The sequence below is a fragment of the Choloepus didactylus genome, chromosome Y, assembly GCF_015220235.1.
Source record: "Choloepus didactylus isolate mChoDid1 chromosome Y, mChoDid1.pri, whole genome shotgun sequence".
In the NCBI taxonomy this organism is placed as follows: Eukaryota; Metazoa; Chordata; class Mammalia; order Pilosa; family Megalonychidae; genus Choloepus; species Choloepus didactylus.
Window position 1 is genome coordinate 6,122,417 of NC_051335.1, and position 22,345 is coordinate 6,144,761.

The window sequence follows — 22,345 nt, forward strand, 5'->3', positions numbered from 1 at the left end:
AAATTGAGATAAAAATGCTGTAAGTAAAATGGCAATTAAGGATTTACTTTCATGTAAAAAATGACAAAAATTTTAACTTAAAAATAAAAATTCATATACTTAGTGTCACACATTTATTTAATTAAAAGGGTTTATCTGGGATTCCTTTAAATAATAAGCACCCACATGTGTTTAAATATTTGGATGCCAATCATTCGCTTATGCTTAGGGTAGAAAAGTTCATCTGGTGCAGGACAACTTTAAAAAGGTTATGAACAACAACCAACCTGAAATCAACAAGAAAGAAAATCAAGGCATCTCCAAGTGTTGGTTATTAGGCAATACTTTTCAAAATCTAAATACAGCTTTTCAAGAAATTAAAAATGTGTCAGTTTAGTTACATTTATTAAAGTTAACAATGGCTATCTCTTGAAAATGAGACACTCAGGGTCTTGAAAAAGAACTGTAAATTTTCTATATCCTTTCTTTGTAAACACAAATAATTATGAACTTAAGGTGCTCGAGTAATTAAGAAGCACAGTATTTCACCAAATTTGAAACTTGAATTATGTCAGAAACCTGAAACCCAAGGAAAAAGATATCAGAACTAACCTTGGTCAAGAAGGTCTCCATGCTGTTACTTGAAGGCCGTGGGATTGAGGAAGGAATTACTATGTTTTGTCTTGGAATAAGATTTCTATTGAGTACTGAATGGTTATTAAGATTTCCAGCACGTGATGGCTCCAGGACCAGCATCACAATAAGAGGGCTGACTAAGTATCTGTTCCATAGCTTCTCCATGAGTAATTTGGTGTTGTTCTCTGCTAGCTGCTCCTTAGTCCTGTGATGATTATAAAAGACAAATGCTTGGGATTTCATTTTTTCCCTAAATGATGCCTCAATGACATACACTTTTAAAGTTGCACAACAGTAAGTAGAATTGCCCATTAAACAGTGATGTAACACTGAAATGTGAAGGAGCATAGCTACTACATACAATTACAGCTTTAAAATTGTTTTAGCAAAGTACACAGTCTAGGGGGTTCCAAACCTACAAATACTTCAAGTGAAGGCTGGAAGGGAGAGAAAAGGCTCTCAGTGTTGTCAATGGCCACCTTCTGGAATGGCTCCACTGACAAGAGTCTCGATGCCAATAGAAACACTTGTACTGAGGAAACTGGCTTAGAGATCAGGAAAACCATACTTTCAAGCATTTGCTCAAACCACCTTTGTTCATTTCACTTACTACCCTACAGAAATTAACCACAAGGCACTGTGGAATAATACAGAGTTACACAACCTCTGGGGGAGAATAATAAGCTGAGGTCTTGATCCAAAAGAACTAAAACATCTCCATACATTTTTATCAAGGCACTGGAGGTGAGACTTGCCCTTCCTGTCTTCCACACAGCCCTAAGGCTGAATTACACTTTCCTTGGCCCTACTTTCATCTTTTCCCTACTTCACAGATGCACCTTTATGGAGAGGGGAAAAGCAGTAAAGGACGGCTGGTCTCAGCGTGCCCTCTAGTGACCACACAAAAGCTTGCACTCAAGAAAAGCTCATTTACCAAGTGCCAGAAATGTGCCAAGAATAGTAGTAGTACTTGACCCCTTCTCTGGGTTTAAGCTATCTTTCAAAAAATAGTTCAACTCTAAATAAACTCATTAATATTTCTATTTAGGAGAGTGCTGAGAAGCAGTATCATAATAATATCATTGTCAAAATCATAAAGCTTCAAAAACACTGTTTCAAATCAAACCCACAATGAGATAGAATTTCATACCCATTAAAATGGCTACTATTTAAAAAATGGAAAATCACAAGTATAGGGATGGATGTGGAAAAATAGAACACTCACTCATTGTTGGTGGGAATGTAAAATGGTGCAGGTATTGTGGAAGACAGTTTGGCAGTTCCTCAGAAAGTTAAGTGTAGTATTACCATATGACCTGGCAATCCCACTATTAACTCCAAAAGAATTAAAAGCAGACTTAAACAGATATTTGCACACTGATGTCCATAGTGGCATTATTCAAAATTGTCAAAAGATGGAAGCAACCCAAGTGTCCATCAACTGATGAATGGATAAACAAAATGCGTGTGTGTGTATATATATAATGGAATGCTATTCTCAGCCATAAAAACAGATGAAGTTCAGATAATACGACAACATGGATGAATCCTGAAGACATCACATTGAGTGAAATAAGTCAGACACCAAAGGACAAATAATTGTATGATCTCACTGATAAGAAATACTTAGAATAAACAAATTCATAGAAACTAGAATACAGATTACCAGAGGGTGGGTGGGGGATAGGGAATGGGGTGTAAATGCTTAATTGGTACAGTTTCTGTTTTGGGTGATAGAAAAGTTTTGGTAATGGATGGTGGTGACAGTAGCACAAAATCGTGAATGTGACTGACACAAATGAATTGTATATGTGAATGCGGTTAAAAGGGGGAAATGTTAGGTTGTATATACGTTATTAGAATAAATTTTAAAAACACCACAGGACTGTACAACACAAATAGTGAGCCCTAATATAAACTATGGACAATAGTTAATAGTGTAATTATAATTATATTGATTCATCAATTATAGCAAAGGAGCCACAATAGTGCTAAGTGTTAATAGGGAAAACTGTGTAAGAGTGGGATATAGGGAAACGGTATTTTCTGTATGATTTTTCTGTAAACCTACAACATCTCTAATTAAAAATACAAAAAAAAATACTTTTGTTTTAATACTGGTATACCAGGCTCACTATATGAGAATACTAAGGAAAAAAATAATGAAGCCATGTAAAACCAAAAAAAAAAAGGGGGGGGGGAGGATACAAACTATCCTAGAGTAACATTTTAAAGGTAATTCACTTCCTCACATAATTTCCCCAAATTATACTCTCAAATTAGTTTTTACTTCCTACTAATCTCATAAACCTAGCTCACTAAAAAGTATACTTTAAAGGCAAATTAATGAGCTAAATTTACTTTCTATGATTCTCTGTTTTGACTTACTCGTTTAGTTTCTTTGACAATAACATTGTAACTTTTACTTCTTCTAGATACAGGTGTTTGTATCTTTCCAGCTCTGACTTATTAGAATCTTCTTGGGAAATTTTCATTTTGGAAAGTTCGGATTCTAAATCTTTTACTCTGAGTTCCATCTGCTGTCTCATTAAAGTGTTATTATTCTCCCTTAACTGCTCTAACTTTTCTTGAGATGCTGCTTGTATCTAAAGCAAATTAAAAGAATACATAATGAAATTAATTATAACCTGAATAATTATAGTGTATTCTTTTCTTCTAGTCTTTTTAATCAATGATTGAGAAAGCAATTTTAAATATGTGAGAAAAGCTGAAGTTTAAAATATTCACATTAATGTCAGCTGAATTAAACATGAACGATAAAAAAAGTCGGATCATTCTGATATTGGTGCTTATGTAATCTGATAACTCAAAGAAAAATAAAATCAATTTAAAATTGTAAAAATTGAGCAATATAACTTAAGAGTAACCCAAAAGTAAAGTATAATTTTTAAATCATAATTTTTTCTTTTCCCCCTAATGGTCTTGTTTTATGCCAACTGGTCTTAATAATCAAGTCATTCTCTAATGAGAATCTTTATTCCCAAAGACCAATTTAGTGATAACGGTCAAAAGTGAAATATTTAAAGTGAGACGTAAGTGCCACCTTCCTTCTAGAAATCTATAAAACAAATTGCTGTAAGGGAAGCAGAGGAAAGATAAGCAAGGTAGAAATCCAAAATATAATTTACAATGGCACAAATCAAAGCACATCACAAATAAGTAAATTAACCTGTAAAAATAGATTGATGACTTCTAATTTTTCTACTATTTCCTGTCTGGCTCCTTCTTCAATCTCCCGTTTATATTGTTCTACTCAACCAAGTTCTAGCATATTCATTTCTACATGACTTCTGAGGTTTACTACTACTTGTTCCAACTTCTTTTTATCCTTCCCCAGTTATTCACAGTTCTTTTGTATTGCTCTCATGGACAATAACTCTTGTTGAAGATCTTGATTTTTTGCATCCAGATGTAGGCATTTTGAAGATGAAGTTTCAAGTTTTGCTGTAAGATCATCAATCTGCATGAATAAAATAATACAATTTGGTAATGAAAGAAGCAGGCTGAGAACAGTCTAACTCACACCAACATCAAACTTGAAATATATTCAACTGCAATAAAATGTTATCTGTACTGTAGTAGATTCTTAGAGCAAGGACCCTTGAATCACTCAGAAAATCAAGAACAAGGTTAAAAACACAAGGAATCACAAAATTAAATTCTTTACCCTCAGCATCTTTGCCACACAACTTTTGTACTTGATCTTATACTGTCTTTCATTTTTTTTATGATTGTTTCATATGTTTTTCCTTCTTAAAATGGCTATAAGTCACCTTCAAGCAGAAAGTTTCTTAGTACTCCCCTCCCCAACTTAATGTCCCATAACTTCTAACGATGTTCCAAGTACGAAAGGTACTCCCATCATATTGAGTTATTTGGGTCTGAGCCAATAAATGGCTCTCAGAATAAGGCTTGGAAAATAAAACTCTAATTAATGAATCTTGTACAATATGGATCCTAATGCTATAATGAAAATGTTTTACATTAATTTGAACAGCATTCCAAAGAAAAATGATTCTCAGAGTTAAGGAGAAATCACATTTCCCAATATAAAACTTAAGTAAGATGATCCAGACTTCTTTTTTTAACTAGGAAATGCCTTAATTCAATAGCACTATGTAGTAATCTTTGGTACTTTCTACAGAATAAGGAAGCATACTAAAGAAAAACAATAAAACTTGCTGGAATTTCAGTTGTACTGAGTTGGGAAGAATCACTTTCCTTTAGATGTAATAATTATTTGACAAGAAAAAGTAAGTGGATTTGGTGGTTTTAAAATCTACAAATTCTTTGACAATTCTTCCATGAAAAGGGAAAAACTAATTTCCTCCCATTGGATACAGACTGGCTTTAGGAACTAGTTTCTAACAAATAAAATGTGGTGAAACTGCTGTATGACTTCCAAAATTAGGCAAAAATGTAATTCCACCTGACTCTCTCTCAGGAAACCTGCCCTTAGAAATGAGCCACCAAGCTGTGAGGAAACCGGGGCCACATGGGGAGCCCTCCCCCAGTTGAGCCAGCTGCTGGCCCTAGCCAAGGTCCCAGACAAAAGCCAGCACTGACTGCCAGACATGTGAGCGAACCAGCCTTTAGAGGATTCCAGCCCCAAGTCTTCAAGTCAACACATATGATGCCAAGTGGGTAAGAAATGAGCTGGCTAAATTGCACCTTCATGAACAAAATAAATGTGGTGGCCTTAAGCCACTGTTTTTTTCTTAATTCAATTTTATTGAGCTATATTCACATACCATGCAGTCATACAAAGTGTACATTCAATTGTTCACAGGACCATCACATAGTTGTGTGTTCACCACCAAAATTAATTTTTGAAAATTTTCATTACCACACACACAAAAACAATAAGAATAAAAATCAAAGTGAAAAAGAACAATTAAAGTGAAAAAAAAAACACTGAGTGCCTTTTTTTTTTTTTGCCCCCATTTTTCTACTCATCCATCCATACATTGCCCAAAGGGGAGTGTGGTCCATATGGCTCTCTCAATCACACTGTCACCCCTCATAAGCTCCATTTTTACACAAACATCTTCAAGATTCAAGGGATCTGGGTTGCAGTTTGATAGTTTCAGGTATTTACTGCTAGCTATTCCAATTGATTAGAACCTAAAAAGCGTTGTCTATATGGTGCATAAGAGTGCCCAACAGAGTGACCTCTCGGCTCCTTTTGGAATCTCTCTGCCACTGTAGCTTATTTCATTTCATTTCACATCCCCCTTTTGGCCAAGATGTTCTCCATCCCACGATGCCAGGTCTAGATTCCTCCCTGGGATTCATATTCCACATTGCCAGGGAGATTTAATCCCCTGGGTGTCAGATCCCAGGTGGGGGGGGGGCAGTGAGTTCACCTGCCAAGTGAGCCACTAAGTTTTGAAGTGGTATATTATGCAGCAGTAAATAACTGGCACAGACATTGATACTAAACATGGGGTGCTGCCATTAAAAAAACAAAACCCTTAAAACATCTAGGAGTAGCTTTGGGACCAGGAGGTAGGGAGAAGCCGAAAGCACTCAGAGAAGAGTATGATTGAAAGCCACAGTAGTCCAAACAGCTTGGTGTTGGCACAAAGATACGCATATTGATCAACGGAGTCAAACTGAGAATTCAGAAATAGACCCCCAGATCTAATGTCGACTGATCTTTGATAAGGTCCTGAAAACCACTGAACTGGGACATAACATTCCCTTCAACAAATGGGGCTGGGAGAACTGGATATCCATATCCAAAAGAATGAAAGAGGACCCCTACACCTCACACCCTATACAAAAATTAACTCAAAGCAGATCAAAGACCTCAATTTAAGAAACAGTACCATAAACCTCCTAGAAGATAATATACAGAAACATCTTCAAGAACTTGTATTAAGAGGTTGCTTCTTAGACCTTATACCCAAAGCACAAGCAATGAAAGAAAAAATAGATAAATGGGAACTCCTCAAAATTAAAAGCTTCTGTACATCAAAGGAATTTGTCAAAAAGGTGAAGAGGGAGCCAACTCAATGGGAAAAAATATTTGGAAACCATGTATCTGACAAAAGACTGATATCTTGCATATATAAAGAAATCCTACAACTCAACAATAGTACAAAGAGCCCAATTATAAAAGGGCGAAAGATATGAAAAGACATTTCTCTGGAAATACAAATGGCTAAAAAAAAAAAAACACATGGAAAAATGTTCATCTTCACTAGCTATTAGGGAGATGCAAATTAAGACCACAATGAGACACCATCTCACACCAATTAAAATCACTGCCATTAAACAAACAGCAAACTACAAATGCTGTAGAGGATGTGGGGAAAGTGGAACTCTTATTCATTGTTGGTGGGACTGTATAATGATACAGCCACTCTGGAAGACAGTCTAGTGGTTCCTTAGAAAACTAGATATACAGTTACCCTTTGATCCAGCAATTTCACTTCTCGGTATATACCCAAAAGATCTGAAAGCAGTGACACGAACAGATATCTGCACGTCAACGTTCACAGCAGCATTATTCACAATTGCCAAGAGATGGAAACAATCCAAATGTCCTTCAACAGATGAGTGGATAAACAAAATGTGGTATATACACACGATGCACTACTACACGACAGTAAGAAGGAATGAAGTTGTGAAACATGACAACATGGATGAACCCTGAAGACATGATGCTGAGTGAAATAAGCCAGGCACAAAAAGAAATATTGTATGTTACCACTAAGGTGAACTCTGTGAAAAATGTAAAATAAATGTTTTATATTGTAGAATGTAGGGGACCTAGCGATAGACAGCAACGAGTGATGGGGAAATAATAATCTAACAAGAACAGATAAGTTATGGAGGGTAATCTTAATGTTATGGGAATGCTCAAGAATGACTATGGTTTGTTAATTTTTTAAGGGTATGGTAGGAACATGTTGGAAGCAATGTAGTTATTTTAGGTTATTTGTTTTTCTTTTTCCTTTGGTTATGGTTTTTCAATTTTCTTGGAGTATGGTAGGAACATGTTGGAAGCAATGTAGTTATTTTAGGTTATGTGTTTTTGTTATTCCTTTGTTTTGTTTGAAATGTTTTTTTTGTTTTTTAATGTCTCAATAAATAAGGTTTAAAAAAAGAGTAGAAAATAATAAAAGAAAGAGAAATACCTCTACAAAAAAAGAGAGAGAGAGAAATGGAGCAGCACCAACACTACTTGCTAGCTTGGACTGAAAGGAACCAAGGGCGCGCGCGCGCGCGCGCACACACACACACACACACACACACACACACACACACACACACACACACACACACACACAAAGAAGCCTTTGGACCTTGGCAGTTCTATGGGGAGGAAGCAGGCTGAGAAAACCACTCAGCTGCAAATACAGGTTATTTCTCATGTAGACAAAAAGGGAGAACAAAGAGCCCAGAGAGTATAGCAAAGTGCTATGGAGAATCATTCCCATAATTACGATGACTGAGGCCTAATCAAACAACTGGCAACATACACCTGGTTGTATTTCAGAATTACTATGGACTAGAGACTCCTCTGAGCCCCTTAGTTTTCTTCTCTGTGAATGGGAGGGTTGTTAGCAGTTTAGAAGAACACTGGATGTGTGGGTAACAATTTGTCTCTTTAGTTCTGAAGTGTTCATATCAAGAACTGTCCTTAAGGGCATATACAACTAAGGCACCACATCCGCTTCTGGGCTTAAGATGGGGAGATCTTGGACTTTGAGCCTGAGCCAAATGCCAGAACAATTGAGACTGTGGGGAGCATTGAGTAGAAATGATTATTTTTCATGTGGGAACATTTAAAACATGTTCATAAGTTCTCTGATATCCATCCCATTAAAAGGGTAGAATATTGGCCAACTTATGTCACCTTGATTCTAATGAATGAGATGTGGAGGAAGTGATTGTATGTGACTTCCAAGGCTTGGTGAGAAAAGGCAATACATCTCTGCCTGGCCCTCTTTCTCAAGATGCCTGCCCTTGGAACTCAGCCTCTGTGTGGTGAGGAAGCTCAGGCCACAAGCAGAGGCCACAGGTAGGTGTCCTCCCAGCTGCCTGCCCCAACTAAAGTTCCAGCCAATAGCCAGTACCAACAGCCAGACTTGTGAGTGAACAAACCTCCAGGTAACTCCAGCCCCCAGCCTTCGAGTCCACCTAAAGCTGTGTCCAGGATCAGCTCCAGGTTAACTCTCAAGAACCAGACTGAAAGAGAATCTAATTGTGAATTATAAGATGATGGATTAGCTAGACTTCTAAAGACAAAAGTTTCAACTTAATCTTCTCCTTCTTAGATGGTGACATCTATAGATGAACATATGATTTATCAGGAGTTAGTAATAAAAGATCATGAAGTGAACAGTAGACTGAGGCAGCAGATCTTCTAAGAGCTGATGGAGATGAGAGTGAAGGGAGAGGCACTGGGGAAAGAAACTAAAGACCTAAAAGGAGGAAAGAAAAGGCCACATGCGATCTTTTTGTATTGTATATAAGCCTGACTTCCTTTCAAGTCGAAAAGCCAGCAAAGACTAGCCATAGGCTCCTTCCACTACACACTGACTTTTTAATATTACTTAAGACAAATGGTAATAGGCAGGATAACTAGGAAACAGTTCTCATAAAGTCTGATTTGGTATTGGCATAAGGATTAGACATATATATATATATCAATGAAATAAAATTGAGAATCTAGAAATAAAACCACACATTTATAGTCAATTAATTTCCAGCAGGGGTATGGTGGTGGTTAGAAGCTGTATGTACCCCAGAAAAAACATGCTCTTAAAGTTAATCCATTCCTGTGGGTGTGAACCCATTGTAAGTATGACCTTTTGCTGAGGTTAGTTCAGATAGGGTGTGGCCCACCTCAGCCAGAATGGGTCTTAATCCTATTACTGGAGTCCTTTATAAGAGAATGAAATCCAGAAAAAGAGAAAGTCACAGGAAGCAAGAAGCTGAAAAGAAACCCAGAAGAGAAGGAAGAGACCAGGAGATGCCACCATGGACCTTGCCATGTGACAGAGGAACCAAGGATCGCTGGCAGCCAGCCCCAAAATGCCAGTCTTCAGGGAGAAAGCAGCGCCTTGATGATGTCTTGATTTGGATATCTTCCTAGTCTCAAAACCATGGGCAAATAAATTCCCATTGTTTAATAGGACTCATTTCATGGCATTTGCTTAAGCAGCCTAGGAAGCCAAAACAGGTGCCAAGACCACCTGATGGGGAAAAAACAGTCTTTTAACAAATAGTATTGGGACAACTGGATATTCACTTGCAAAAGAATGAAGTTGGATTCCTAAACCTCAACCCTCTATAAAAATTAATTCAAAATACGAGAGTTAAATTTAAGAGCTTAAACTATAAAACTCTGAGAAGAAAACACAGGTGTAAATCTTTATTATGACTTTGGATTTGGGAATGATTTCTTAAATATGACAGCAAAGCACAAGTAACTAAAGAAAAAAGATAAACTGGTTTCATCAAAATTAATAACATTTGTGCCTCAAAGGACACCATTAAGAAAGTGAAAAGGCAAGCCTCTGAATGGGAGAAAATATTTGCAAATATCACATATTTGATAAGGGATTTGTATCTAGGATATATATATATATATATATATCTACACCTCAATAATAAAAAAAAACAAATAAGTCAATTAACAAATGGGCAAAGGATATGAATACACAGTTTCCCAAAAAAGGTATACAAACAGCCAATAAACACATTAAACACATGAAAAGATGATCAATTTCATTAGTTGTCAGGGAAATTCAAATCAAGACCACATGTGATGCTACTTCACACCCACTAGGATGTCTATATAAAAAAAAGACCCAATAATAGTAAGTTCTGGGCAAGGTTGCTAGTGGGAATGTAAAATGGTTCAGCCACTTTGGAAAACAGACTGACGGTTCCTAAAAATATTATACAGAGTCACCATTTTAACCCAATGATTCAACTCTTTATGTATATACCCAAGAGAAATGAAAACATGTACATAAATGTTTATGGCAGTATTATTCATAACAGCCAAAAAGTGGAAACAACCTGGTGGTCCATCTACTGATGAATGGATTAAAAAACGCAGTTAAATCCACAAATGGAACATTATTTGGCAATAAAAAGAAATGTACTGATACATGCTACAACATGAATGAACCTTGAAAACATCATGCTAAGTGAAAGAAGTCAGTCACAAAGGACCATATATTGTGTGATTCCATCTATATGAAATGTCTAGAATAGGCAAATCTGTGGAGACAGAGAGTAGATTGTTGGTGGACTAGGACTGGCAGGGGAGGGGATAAGAGATTGGAGGATGATGCGAAAGGGTACGGGGTTTCCTTTCTGCGGTGAGGGAAATGTTATAAAACTGATTTTGGCCATGATGGTACAATTCTGTGAATATACTAAAAGCCAATGAACAGCGAACTGTACATTTTAAATAGGTGAATTGTATGGTACATTAAATTACATCTCAATAAACTGGTTACAAAAAAAATGATTTGGTGCTTTTGATTTGGGCTCTTATAGTGATGTACAGCTTGGTTTTAGATAACTGGCCAAGGTTCAAAACAAAAGAATCAACACTATGCCCTTTTTATAGGAAAAAATATATATACACAAAATAGTTGTCTTTTTCTTGGTATCAAGTCTCTAAAATTAATAGAAAAAACTTTATTTAATGGTTCAAAGCATGGAGTGAATTATATTTCCCAAAAGTAAATGTTTTTGCCCCAAAACTAATTAAAAATTACCTGATGTTTTAGCATAGTAATCTGACTATCCATTTCAATTTGCTTGGGTTTTAAATCTCCACGGAAACTAAGTTCTCCATTTTCATATTCATTTAACTCCTTTCTTGTCATCTTTAAGAGTTTCTTAAATTTGCAGTAATGTATAGAATGAGTAAAAATCAAGTTGAGAGTTAATATTTAATAATTTTCTTTAAACAGACATTCTGTTCTATCATATAGGAAACACAAATCTATACATTGCAATATTCTTATTTGTTTTAATCTAAAATTGTCTGAAAGCAATCTAACTAAATTGCAGTCTAGATAAATAAAATCACGAAGAAAAATTTTATGACATCATGGCAAAAAGAGTTAATACTGCACCATTTATAAAGAGTTCTTATAATAAATTAGTAAAATCCATTTTTAATTCATTAATGCAAAACATTGAACTATTTTAAAATTTATTAGCTATAACCCCTATATCAGGATCTGAGGAGAAGAAAAGCCTAATTATATAAGAATGTTTTGCAGACATCAAAAATCCATTTTGCTCCCTGTTGACCATAGTCTTATTCTACAAGAAGAGTGTACTCAAAAAACGTCATGAAAATTATTGAAAGTATACAAAGAACAGGAAAGAAAAACCGCTGAAGTCTGAGTTGAGGGGAAAAAGGAAACAGCTTGAAAAGAAAGGAAGTCAGCAAAAAGATCGTATATAACAGTCTCTTAAAGGAAGACTGCCTTAAGAAGAGAACTAGAGATCTTTGCTAGTACACTTAAAATGACAGGCATGCAAAACAATACAGAGAATGACAGAGTGAAATGAGAGGAAACTATTGATCAGATTCAGAGAACAAACTTAAGGTATCAGCAAAAACAGAAAGGGAGCCTTGTTGGGGGTTTCAAACACATTGGGAATATTCCATTGTTTCATTTGGATGGCAGAAACATGACTCTTCATTTTATTCTTAAGTCATGCATCTATTTTTTGTGTGTATATTTCCTGGCTCAAAAAATAGAAGGCAGAAACAACACATAAGTCAAAACAAGATTGTTTTTGATGCTGCTAAGAAAGACACAGATGGGTTTTTAGATATTAAAATACTTGAATACTAAAGAGAAGAACACTACTAAAAGAAGGCAAGATTACCAAAGACAGCAAAGATATCTTACCGAAGTAAAAATTCAAGGTAGATGATGAAGAGTGCAGTGGACATTAAACATGCAAAAGGTATTGTCATTATATGGGAACTCTGTACTTTATGCATGATTTTTCTGTAAACCTACAACTTCTCTAATTAAAAAAAGGCATTGTCATTATTGTTTTAAAATCAATGTTAAGATTAAGTACAGCATTTTGACATTCAAAAAAATTACAGATTGTGCTGCGAGTTTCTGAAGTAAACTTTAAAATAGAATAATCTGTTTAACTAGGAAAATGCAAATATAAAATGAATCAGTATTTATATTTTAATTAAGTAAAGTTACAATGAACTCATTTAATTAAATACATAGTTGGAATGATCAGAAATATTAAAATCTTACCCAATAATTTCTTTTTCTAATTCACTGTTTTTCTTCATTTCTTGATCCAAATGATATTCCAGATATTATTTAAACTCAGTAAGTTTCTTTAATTGTTCCTTTTCTTCCTCAGACTTTGGGAAAAAAATTTTAAAGAAAAACTTGAAAAAAACTGTAAAAGAAAATTATTTCTTAAAATCTAGAGACTCTTCCTTTTGAAAATATTTCTCATAAATTCATGACTATTATGTGTTTAGACAAGTTTATAAAATGGTGTTTATAAACCTGAGGCCAATAAGGACAGGTTTAAAACATAGTAAGACTTTTCTTAAAATACCTTAAAGTGATTTTACATTTTCATCATTATGTTTTCTGGAATTTAAATCATCAAAATTTGTTTAAAACATAGGTTTTTAGACATAAATACAAAGTATTCATGAAATTAAAAAAAATAGAATGGGTATAGAATGCATAGATTCACATTTTAGTTTCTAAAGATGCCCTAGTAACATCTTCATCAATATTCCAAGTTTTGTTCCACCACATCTTACTAAGTCAATCTCTGGAAAATTCACGTGTAGTCCCCATTACATGTTTGATTCTCATCTGACTTCAGGAGGAGATAAATACTCACATTATCTATAAGAACTTTCCCATGGGTTTCAATTTCTCCTTTTCTATTAACCCCTTCTCTCTTCAAGTAAAGTTTAAGTCGTCTTCTCTATCAAGTGAAAAACATAACTTTTGCCTAATCCTTGTGGCCTGTTCTTGCATCCTGTGTCTCCCCTTCCCCTGGGCTCTAATACTCTTTAATGCATGGTCTCATCCACATATCCAGCTTTTCATCACTTATTCTCCTCATTTACACTAAAATCTGATTTACAATTGTGTAAATCCAATAAAAATTTCTGAGGGTCACCAAGGATCTTTTTTTAGCCTTACCCTGCTTTACTTCTCAGCACAACTGTTATAGTGACCATGCTTTCCCTTCTGCCCCTCTAATCCCTCTACATGTCTAAATGATAGCAACCTTGGCCCTTTCCACTGCCTGGATGACATTGTAAGGGGATATCTTCTGACACTTTCATTCACAGAAAACTCCTTATCAACATACTGCCATGTCATCTGTGTGAAGAGCAGGCTGATACAATGAGGCTAACTTATATGAAGTCTAGAAAAAGATAATTTTCAATGTTTCTTTGGCCATGAGAAGGCCTTCTAGACTAGTGAGCATAAATGCCCGACTTCCCTGGGGAGGTATTATCTGTATAATGGAATTGCCAGAATCTAGCTATTTTGAATTAAACTAGTTAGTAGGATCATCTACCTCTTTGCTCCAACTTAATACTCGTGATGCAACCTCCCGATCTTCATTGATAGGGAGCCTCTCGTACAAGGGAGAGCATGAACTAATTCAATGACAGGAGAATCCTATTCTGCTTGGTAAAAGAGTTATACAGTTCTCAACATACACTAATAAATGGGTATCTGGGATTACATACCAACCTTTTCTGAGTTTTGATTTTATTAAATCCTTGAAGAGCTGATTAACTCAGGCACGTGGGTAAAAAATTAGTTTCTGAACCTGCAATGCTAGGAGTACTATGCAATCCTGTAGGACCCTGTTTGAGCAGCCATTTCTACTTCCTCACTGCCACCCACCTCTCTTCTTTTGTAAAATCCAGCAATGAGAAAATACATTCCTTTGGGAAAAATACTTGCATAATGACCTACTATTCATTCCTAATCAGATGTACAAATTATAACATTAAAAATACTTCAATATCAAAACTCCCCTAAATCAAGAGTTTTAACCACATGAGAAACTCAGAATTCTACATGAAATCATTACTAAAATCTCTTAGAATTTAAAAAACATATAATAAAATATTATTTTTAGACTATCACCGTCTTTTTAAATTAAAATCTTCCAACAAAATCATTAATTTTATGACTTTAGCCAACATTCTCTAAAGAGTGATGAGGAATTATACCAAGGCAAGTAGTACCAATATGAATTCAATAGCTATTTTATATCAGTGAGACTTTTCATATTATCTAAAACAGTATTACAAACTACTACTAGAGAAACAAATTTTCCTTTTGCATATGACAGAAATTAAGAGACTGACTTACCGAATTTGTACCCAACAGGTTTTTCTCAAGCTGTTCAATTTGGCCCGTTTACTTTTTGATTGTAACTTTTAACTTGGTGTTTTCAATTTCAAGCCTAAAATGTGTAGTTTAAAATAACCATTCTTACGCATATTTAAAAAAAAATACTACATAATTTCTCAACAAACACCTGAAAGTGTAATGACAGAAATTTTTAAAAATTTTGAATAGTAGATGGTCTGGCAATTATACCATATTTCTACATGTGATTTGTATAATAGAGACAAGGTACAAAAATTCTGCATTTCAAAAGAGTTCAAGCTGAAATTTTTCCTTGGCTTCATACAGATGTGTTTATTATCATAAATGACATAATTCTGATACTATTATGCTTACTGTTCTATAAATACTTGTTATTTTCTGTGCTGCTTTAAATCAGACTTTTGCATGTGATCTTGTGTCCTCTCAGCACATTGTACTGCCTCTGTATGTTGAGCCTGTGCTTCTTGCAACTGAAACAAAAAACAACAGAAAACACTTTACTGAAAATCTAGCACAAATCCAGCCACCACCCGTTTTGGTAACTAAAATTTTATTGGACCACAGCCATGCCTATTAATTTGAATATTATTTCTGGCTACTTTCATGCTATGGCAGACCTAAGTACTATAGTTGAGACTGAGACCTTATGACCCACAAAGCCTAAAATATTTACTATCTGGCCCTTTACGGAAAAGTTTACCAATCCCAGCTCTAGTACTAAAAGACAATACTATTCTTGTTTTTAAGATATATTTTATCAGCTAAATACTCAAATTCACAGAGTAGTAGAATGGGGAAAGATAGGAAGTTACATTATTAAGTATTTATGTTTTTTATTTCAAGTACCACCGTATCACTTATAATTTTAGATATTCACATAAGTGAAAGACAATGGCAGCGATTATAAAAGTTAACATGCTACTTTAGGTGGCAGCCAGATGTTTAACAGAATACTTTGAGAGGCAGAAGTCAGATTGCTAGGGTCTAAACATGACCCAGATTGCCTGGGTCTGAATCCCAGCTCCACCAGTTACCAGCTGTGTGACCTTCAGCAAATTACTTAAACTTCCTGTGTCTCAGTTTCTTCATCTGTAAAATGGAGGCAAGAATAGTATCTACCTCATTGGGATGCTAGGAAGATTAAATTAGGGAATACATGTAAAGTACTTAGAAGAGTCTCTGACACAAAGTAAGCTATATATCAGTGTTTGCTAGTAGCACTGTTATTGTTAACAAATTTTATGTTGTAATAAAATTTGGTATATTAGGCAGGTGGTCTGCCAACGAAAGCATTCTCCTATACATGTTACAATTAATCACTTTTCATTATACCATCTAAAACTGGCATCAAATAGGGAGCATGAGGCCCAGAAAAAGTCCCCAGTGCTTCATAAAACTTTCACAAATCTCACTAGCCAACAGTACCTTCTTCCTCTTATAATAATTTGTAAGTTATATTCTCTCTGTACCATTAAAGTGGGCAATGGCCATGGGTTACAAATGCAAATAGTGCCTCGTGGAGTTAAGTAGTTAGTGGATAACTGACCTGACCATCAGGGGCAGCCTCAAGCAACTAACTAGAATTGCCAAATCAAGGTTTCCAATCAGTTCAGTCCCAGCAACTGTAAATGTTCGGCTGCTTTAGCAAATACTCTGCTGGGTAGATTGAGGTTCTACACTATGCCACATAAGAAAAGTCAGTTCCCAGAGCTTACAGTTGCTCCAGTGCTGTAAAGTAAATCCCAGTTCTGACTGCATAATGAAGGAAGTCAAATTTGGAATTCTTTTCATAGTGATAATCTTCTATTGGATTAAATGTTTTTGATTTTATGTTTAATTGCTTAAACTATTGCTTAGAATAAGAGAATACAAAGTTTATGATACCAGTATCTCAAAGATACCCTACAGGAATCTAAAAGGCAAATGCATAAAATATAATGATAAATCAATGGTTTTGGACTCCAATGTATAAATAGGTACTTTTTGACAAAAACTACATAAAGGTGGGGGGACAGAGGGTGTATAAGAACACAGATGATGGTATGCTACTGAAATTCAAGTTCATATCAAAGCAAACAAGATTTTCATACATTTAGGATGCTAAATTTAAGATCCATGGTAACCACAAAGAAAATATCAGAGAATATGCAAACTCATAGAGACAGAAAGTAGAATACAGATTATGAGAGGCAGGGGCCAGGGGCAATGGTGAGAAAATGCAAAATGAATGTAGGGTTTGTTTGGAGTGAAGGGAAAGTTCTAGTAAGGATGGTGGTTAGAGTACTACAACATTGCAAATGTGATTAATCCCACTGAATGGTATACTTGGGAGGGGTTGGGATGGGAAGATTTCTGTTGTATATATGTTGCTGCAATTAAAAAAAAAACAAAGAGACTAAAGAGATAAGGACAGGAGGCGGGGCAAGATGGCGGCAGAGAAAGGAGTAGAAGCTAAGTAGTCCCCCTGAAACAACTACAAAAAACCAGAAACAACTAGTAAATAATCGAGAATAACTGCAGGGGGACAAACGAGACCATCCACTCATCATACACCAACCTGAATTGGGAGGAATGCCCGAGAACACAGCATAAAATCTGTAAGTAAAACCAGCGGATCCAAGTCGTGAGATCCCCCTCCCCCATAGCCCGAGCTGCAAAGCCTCGTGGTGCCAGAGAGAAGCTCTCTCCCAGCAAGCGAATATAGCTCAGCTGAGCTCCAACTGGGGTTTCAAGGAGCGAGTGGGAACTGCTCCCTACAGGTACGCATCCCCAAAAAACAGGCTTTGGGTGACGACTGACCTTGGAGAGCCAGACAGTCGCCTTGGACTGGGTCTGAAGGGGACTATCTGTTTCTTTTTCGGCCCAGTCATATTCAGTTTCCAGGGCTGTGACTTGGGGAAGGGTGGAGACAGCACAAGCAGAGAGCAAGACCATGGAAATGCTAATGACCTCCACCTGGGGGCTCTATCTTCTTTAGGAGGAAAGGGGTGGGGCCCTTTCCATTCAGAACCAGACCCCAGAGCCTGGGGGAAACATGGCCATACCTCCTCACATCAGTCAAGAATTATAGGCTAACAGGCACCACCTGCTGGGCAGAAAAGCACAGTGACCTGAGGCATCACAGGGTGGAGCAATTTTCTAAGACACATCCACAGGGAAACCAGATACTGAATATTTCTTCCTTCTGGGACCTGAGCCTGTTCTGGTCTGGGAAAACCTGATTTGGATAACCAAGGAAACCATGCCTAGACAACAGAAAATTACAACCTACACTAAGAAAAACAAAGTTATGGCCCAGTCAAAAGAACAAATGTACACTTCAACTGAGATACAGGAATTTAAACTAATGCTAAATCAAATCAAAAAGTTTAGAGAAGATATTGCAAAAGAGATAGAGGCTGTAAAGGAAGCACTGGGCATGTATACAGCAGAAATCAAAAGTTCAAAAAAACAACCAGTAGAATATATGGAAATGAAAGGCACAACACAAGACATGAAAGACACAGTGGAAACATACAACAGCAGATCTCAAGAGGCAGGAGAAAACACTCAGGAACTGGAGAACAAAACACCTGAAAGCCTGCACGCAAAGGAGCAGATGGAGAAAAGAATGAAAAAATATGAGCAATGTCTCCGGGAACTCAAGGATGAAACAAAGTACAATAATGTATGCATCACTGGTGTCCCAGAAGGAGAAGAGAAGGGGAAGGGGGCAGAAGCAATAATAGAGGAAATAATTAATGAAAATTTCCCATCTCTTATGAAAGACATAAAATTACAGATCCAAGAAGCGCAGCATAGTCCAAACAGAAGAGATATGAATAGGACTACACCAAGACACTTAATAATCAGATTATCAAATGTCAAAGAAAAAGAGAGAATCCTGAAAGCAGCAAGAGAAAAGCAATCCATTACATACAAAGGAACCTTAATAAGACTATGTGCGGATCTCTCAGCAGAAACCGTGGAGGCAAGAAGGAAGTGGTGTGATATATTTAAGACACTGAAAGAGAAAAATTGCCAATGAAGAATCCTATATCCAGCAAAGCTGCCCTTCAAATATAAGGGAGAGCTCAAAATATTTTCTGACAAACAGACAATGAGAGACTTTGTGAACTAGACACCTGCCCTACAGGAAATACTAAAGGGAGCACTACAGGGTGATAGAAGACAGGAGTGCGTGGTTTGGAACACAATTTTGGGAGATGGTAGCACAGCAATGTAAGTACACTGAACTAAGATAAGTATGAATACGGTTGAGAGAGGAAGGTTGGGCGCATGTGACACACCAGAAGAAAGGAGGAAAGATAAAGAATGGGACTGTGTAACTTGGTGAAATCTAGAGTGCTCAACAATTGTGATAAAATGTACAAATATGTTCTTTTACAAGGGAGAACAAGCAAATGTCAACCTTGCAAGGTGTTAAAAATGGGGAGGCAGTGGGGGAGGGATGCAATCAGCATAAACTAGAGACTGTAACTAATAGAATCATTGTATCATGCTTCCTTTAATGTAACAAAGGTGATAAACCAAGGTAAATGTAGATTAAGAGGGGGGATAGAGGAGGCATGTTAGACACTTGACATTGGTGGTATTGTCTGATTCTTTATTCTACTTTGATTTAAGGTTATTTTTCCTTTTGCTACTTCCTAGCTGTCATTTTTTTTCCTCTTTCTTTTGCCTCTCTACCTTCTTTGACTCTCCCTCTTGCCTTGTGGAAGAAATGTAGATGCCCTTATATAGATAGTGGTGAAGATGGTGAACACATAAATGTATGACCATGCAGAGAACCATCAATTATTTACTTGGGATGGAATGTATGGTGAGTGAACAAAACCATATTAAAAAAAAAAAAAATGGGTTGATGACAAAACCTTGAGGGCAATATACTGAGTGAAATCAGCCAGACACATAAGGACAATTATGGCAGGGTCTCACTGATAGGAATTAATTATAATATGTAAACTCACAGACATGAAATATAAGGTGCCAAGATATAGGACGAGGTTTAAGAATGGGGAGTGGTTGCTTAGTATGAGCAGAATGTTCAACTAGGATGAACTTAAATGTTTGGAAATGAACAGGGGTGTTGGTAGCAAGATGTGAGAATAACTAACAGCGCCAAATGGTGTGTGAATGAGGTGGAAAGGGGATGCTCAGAGTCATATATGTTACCAGAAGGAAAGCTGGAGGTCAAAAGATGGGAATGTACAAAACTGAATCCTATGGTGGGCAATGTCCATGATCAACTGTACAAATACTAGAAATCGCTTCCATGAACCAGAACAAATGTATGACAATACAAGTAGAAGTTAATAATAGAGGGGCATATAGGGAAGAACTATATACCTATTACAAACTATATACTACAGTTAGTAGTATTTCAACATTTTTTCATAAACAGTAACAAATGTACTATATCAATACTAGGAGTCAACAACTGAGGGGGGTTGATTAGGGATAGGGGAAGATTGGAGTTTCCTTTTCTTTTTTTCTTTTTTCATCTTTCACTTTATTTCTTGTCTGGAGTAATGAAAAGTTTCTAAAAATTGAACAAAAATTAAGTGTGATGGATGCACAGCTGTATGAGGGTACCCAGGGGCAAGTGACTGCACACTTTGGATCTTTGGATAATTGTATGGTATCTGAACAATCTCAATAAAAATGAAAAAAAAAAAAAAGAGATGAGGACAATTAAATGCAGTACATGATATTGGAATGTTGCTCACGTTCTCACAAACATTGAGGACTAAAGGTTTGGTATGCCGAGCACTCTATCTTGGGGTTTGACCTTATGAAGCTCATTATTGCAAAGGAGAGGCTAATCCTGCTTATAATTGTGCCTGAAAGTCTCCCACCGAGTACCTCTTTGTCGCTTAGACGTGGCTCGCTCTCTCTAGCTAAGCCACCTTGGCATGTGATCTCATTGTCCTCCCCGCTACATGGCACCCAACTCCCAGGGGTGTAAATCTCCCTGACAATGCAGGATATGACTCGTGGGGATGAATCTGGACCTGGCATCGTGGGATTGAGAAAATCTTCTTGACCAAAAAGGGGATGTGAAATGAAATGAAATAAAGTTTCACTGGGTGATAGATTTCAAATGGGGTCAACAGGTCACTCTGGTGGACATTCTTATGCACTATATAGATAACACTTTTTAGGTTTTAATGTACTGGAATAGCTAGAAGTAAATACCTGAAACTATCAAACTCCAACCCAGTAGCCTTGACTCTTGAAGATGATTGTATAACAGTGTAGCTTACAAGGGGTTGCAGTGTGATTGGGAAAGCCACATGGACCACACTCCCCTTTGTCCAGTGTATGGATGGATGAGTAGAGAAACGAGGACAAAAACCAAATGAAAAATAGGGTGGGATCGGGGGATGATTTGGGTGTTCTTTTTTAGTTTTATTTTTTCTTCTTATTCTTTCCGGTATAAGGAAAATGTTCAAAAATAGGAGGAGGGGGCAAGATGGCGGCATAGAGAGGAGTGGAATTTAGTTAGTCCCCTGGAACAACTAATAAATAACCAGGAACAACAAGTAAATAATTTAGAATAACTGCTGGGGGACAACCATGACTGTCCACACATCGTACACTAACCTGGATTGGGAGGAATGCCTGAGACTACAGCATAAAATCTGTAAGTAAAAACTGCAGAACCATGCCAGAAACCCCCACCCTCATGGCAGGCTGAGCTGCAAAACTTCACTGTGGTAGAAAGCAGCACTCTCTGAACAAGAGAATATAGCTCAGCCCACTTCCAACTGGGGTTTTAATTAACAAATGTGGACAACTGAATACAAGCTACAAACCCCCAACAAGTATACAGAGGCTTTTAGTGATGACTGAACTTAAAGAATCAGAAGACTCATCTGTCCTGGGAGAGGGAGACCACAAGACAAGGTGTTCCCTCTGGCTGACCAGTAAAACTGCGGGGCCATGTACTGGCTCTAAAAGAGGGCTTTCTGTCTCTTTTACTCTCTCTCAACCTCAGCGGCTCAGTGGAGAGAGCCTCAGCCATTTTCAGTGGAGAGAGCCCATGCCATTTTCAGTTCACAGCACTCAGAACCAGAGAGGGGTGGAGATAACAGAGTGAGAGAAACAATAATTCAAATGCAGATGATAACTCCCTAGGGAGTGTATCTTCCCTAAGAGGAAGGAGGTGGAGCCCAGCTCTACTACCTGCCTTACCTTCAGCACCAGACCCTACAGCCTGGGGGAAAACAGCCAAACCAGAAACTAAGGAGGCCACACCTTCTTACACCAGTCAGGAGTGACAGGCTGACAGG

The 22,345-nt window shown here is 36.8% G+C and overlaps 1 pseudogene; it reads right to left on the bottom strand.

Moving 5' to 3' along the window:
• Positions 1 to 381: 381 nt before the first annotated feature.
• LOC119523987 overlaps positions 382 to 22,345 on the bottom strand; it is a 123,363-nt pseudogene continuing 101,399 nt past the window's right edge.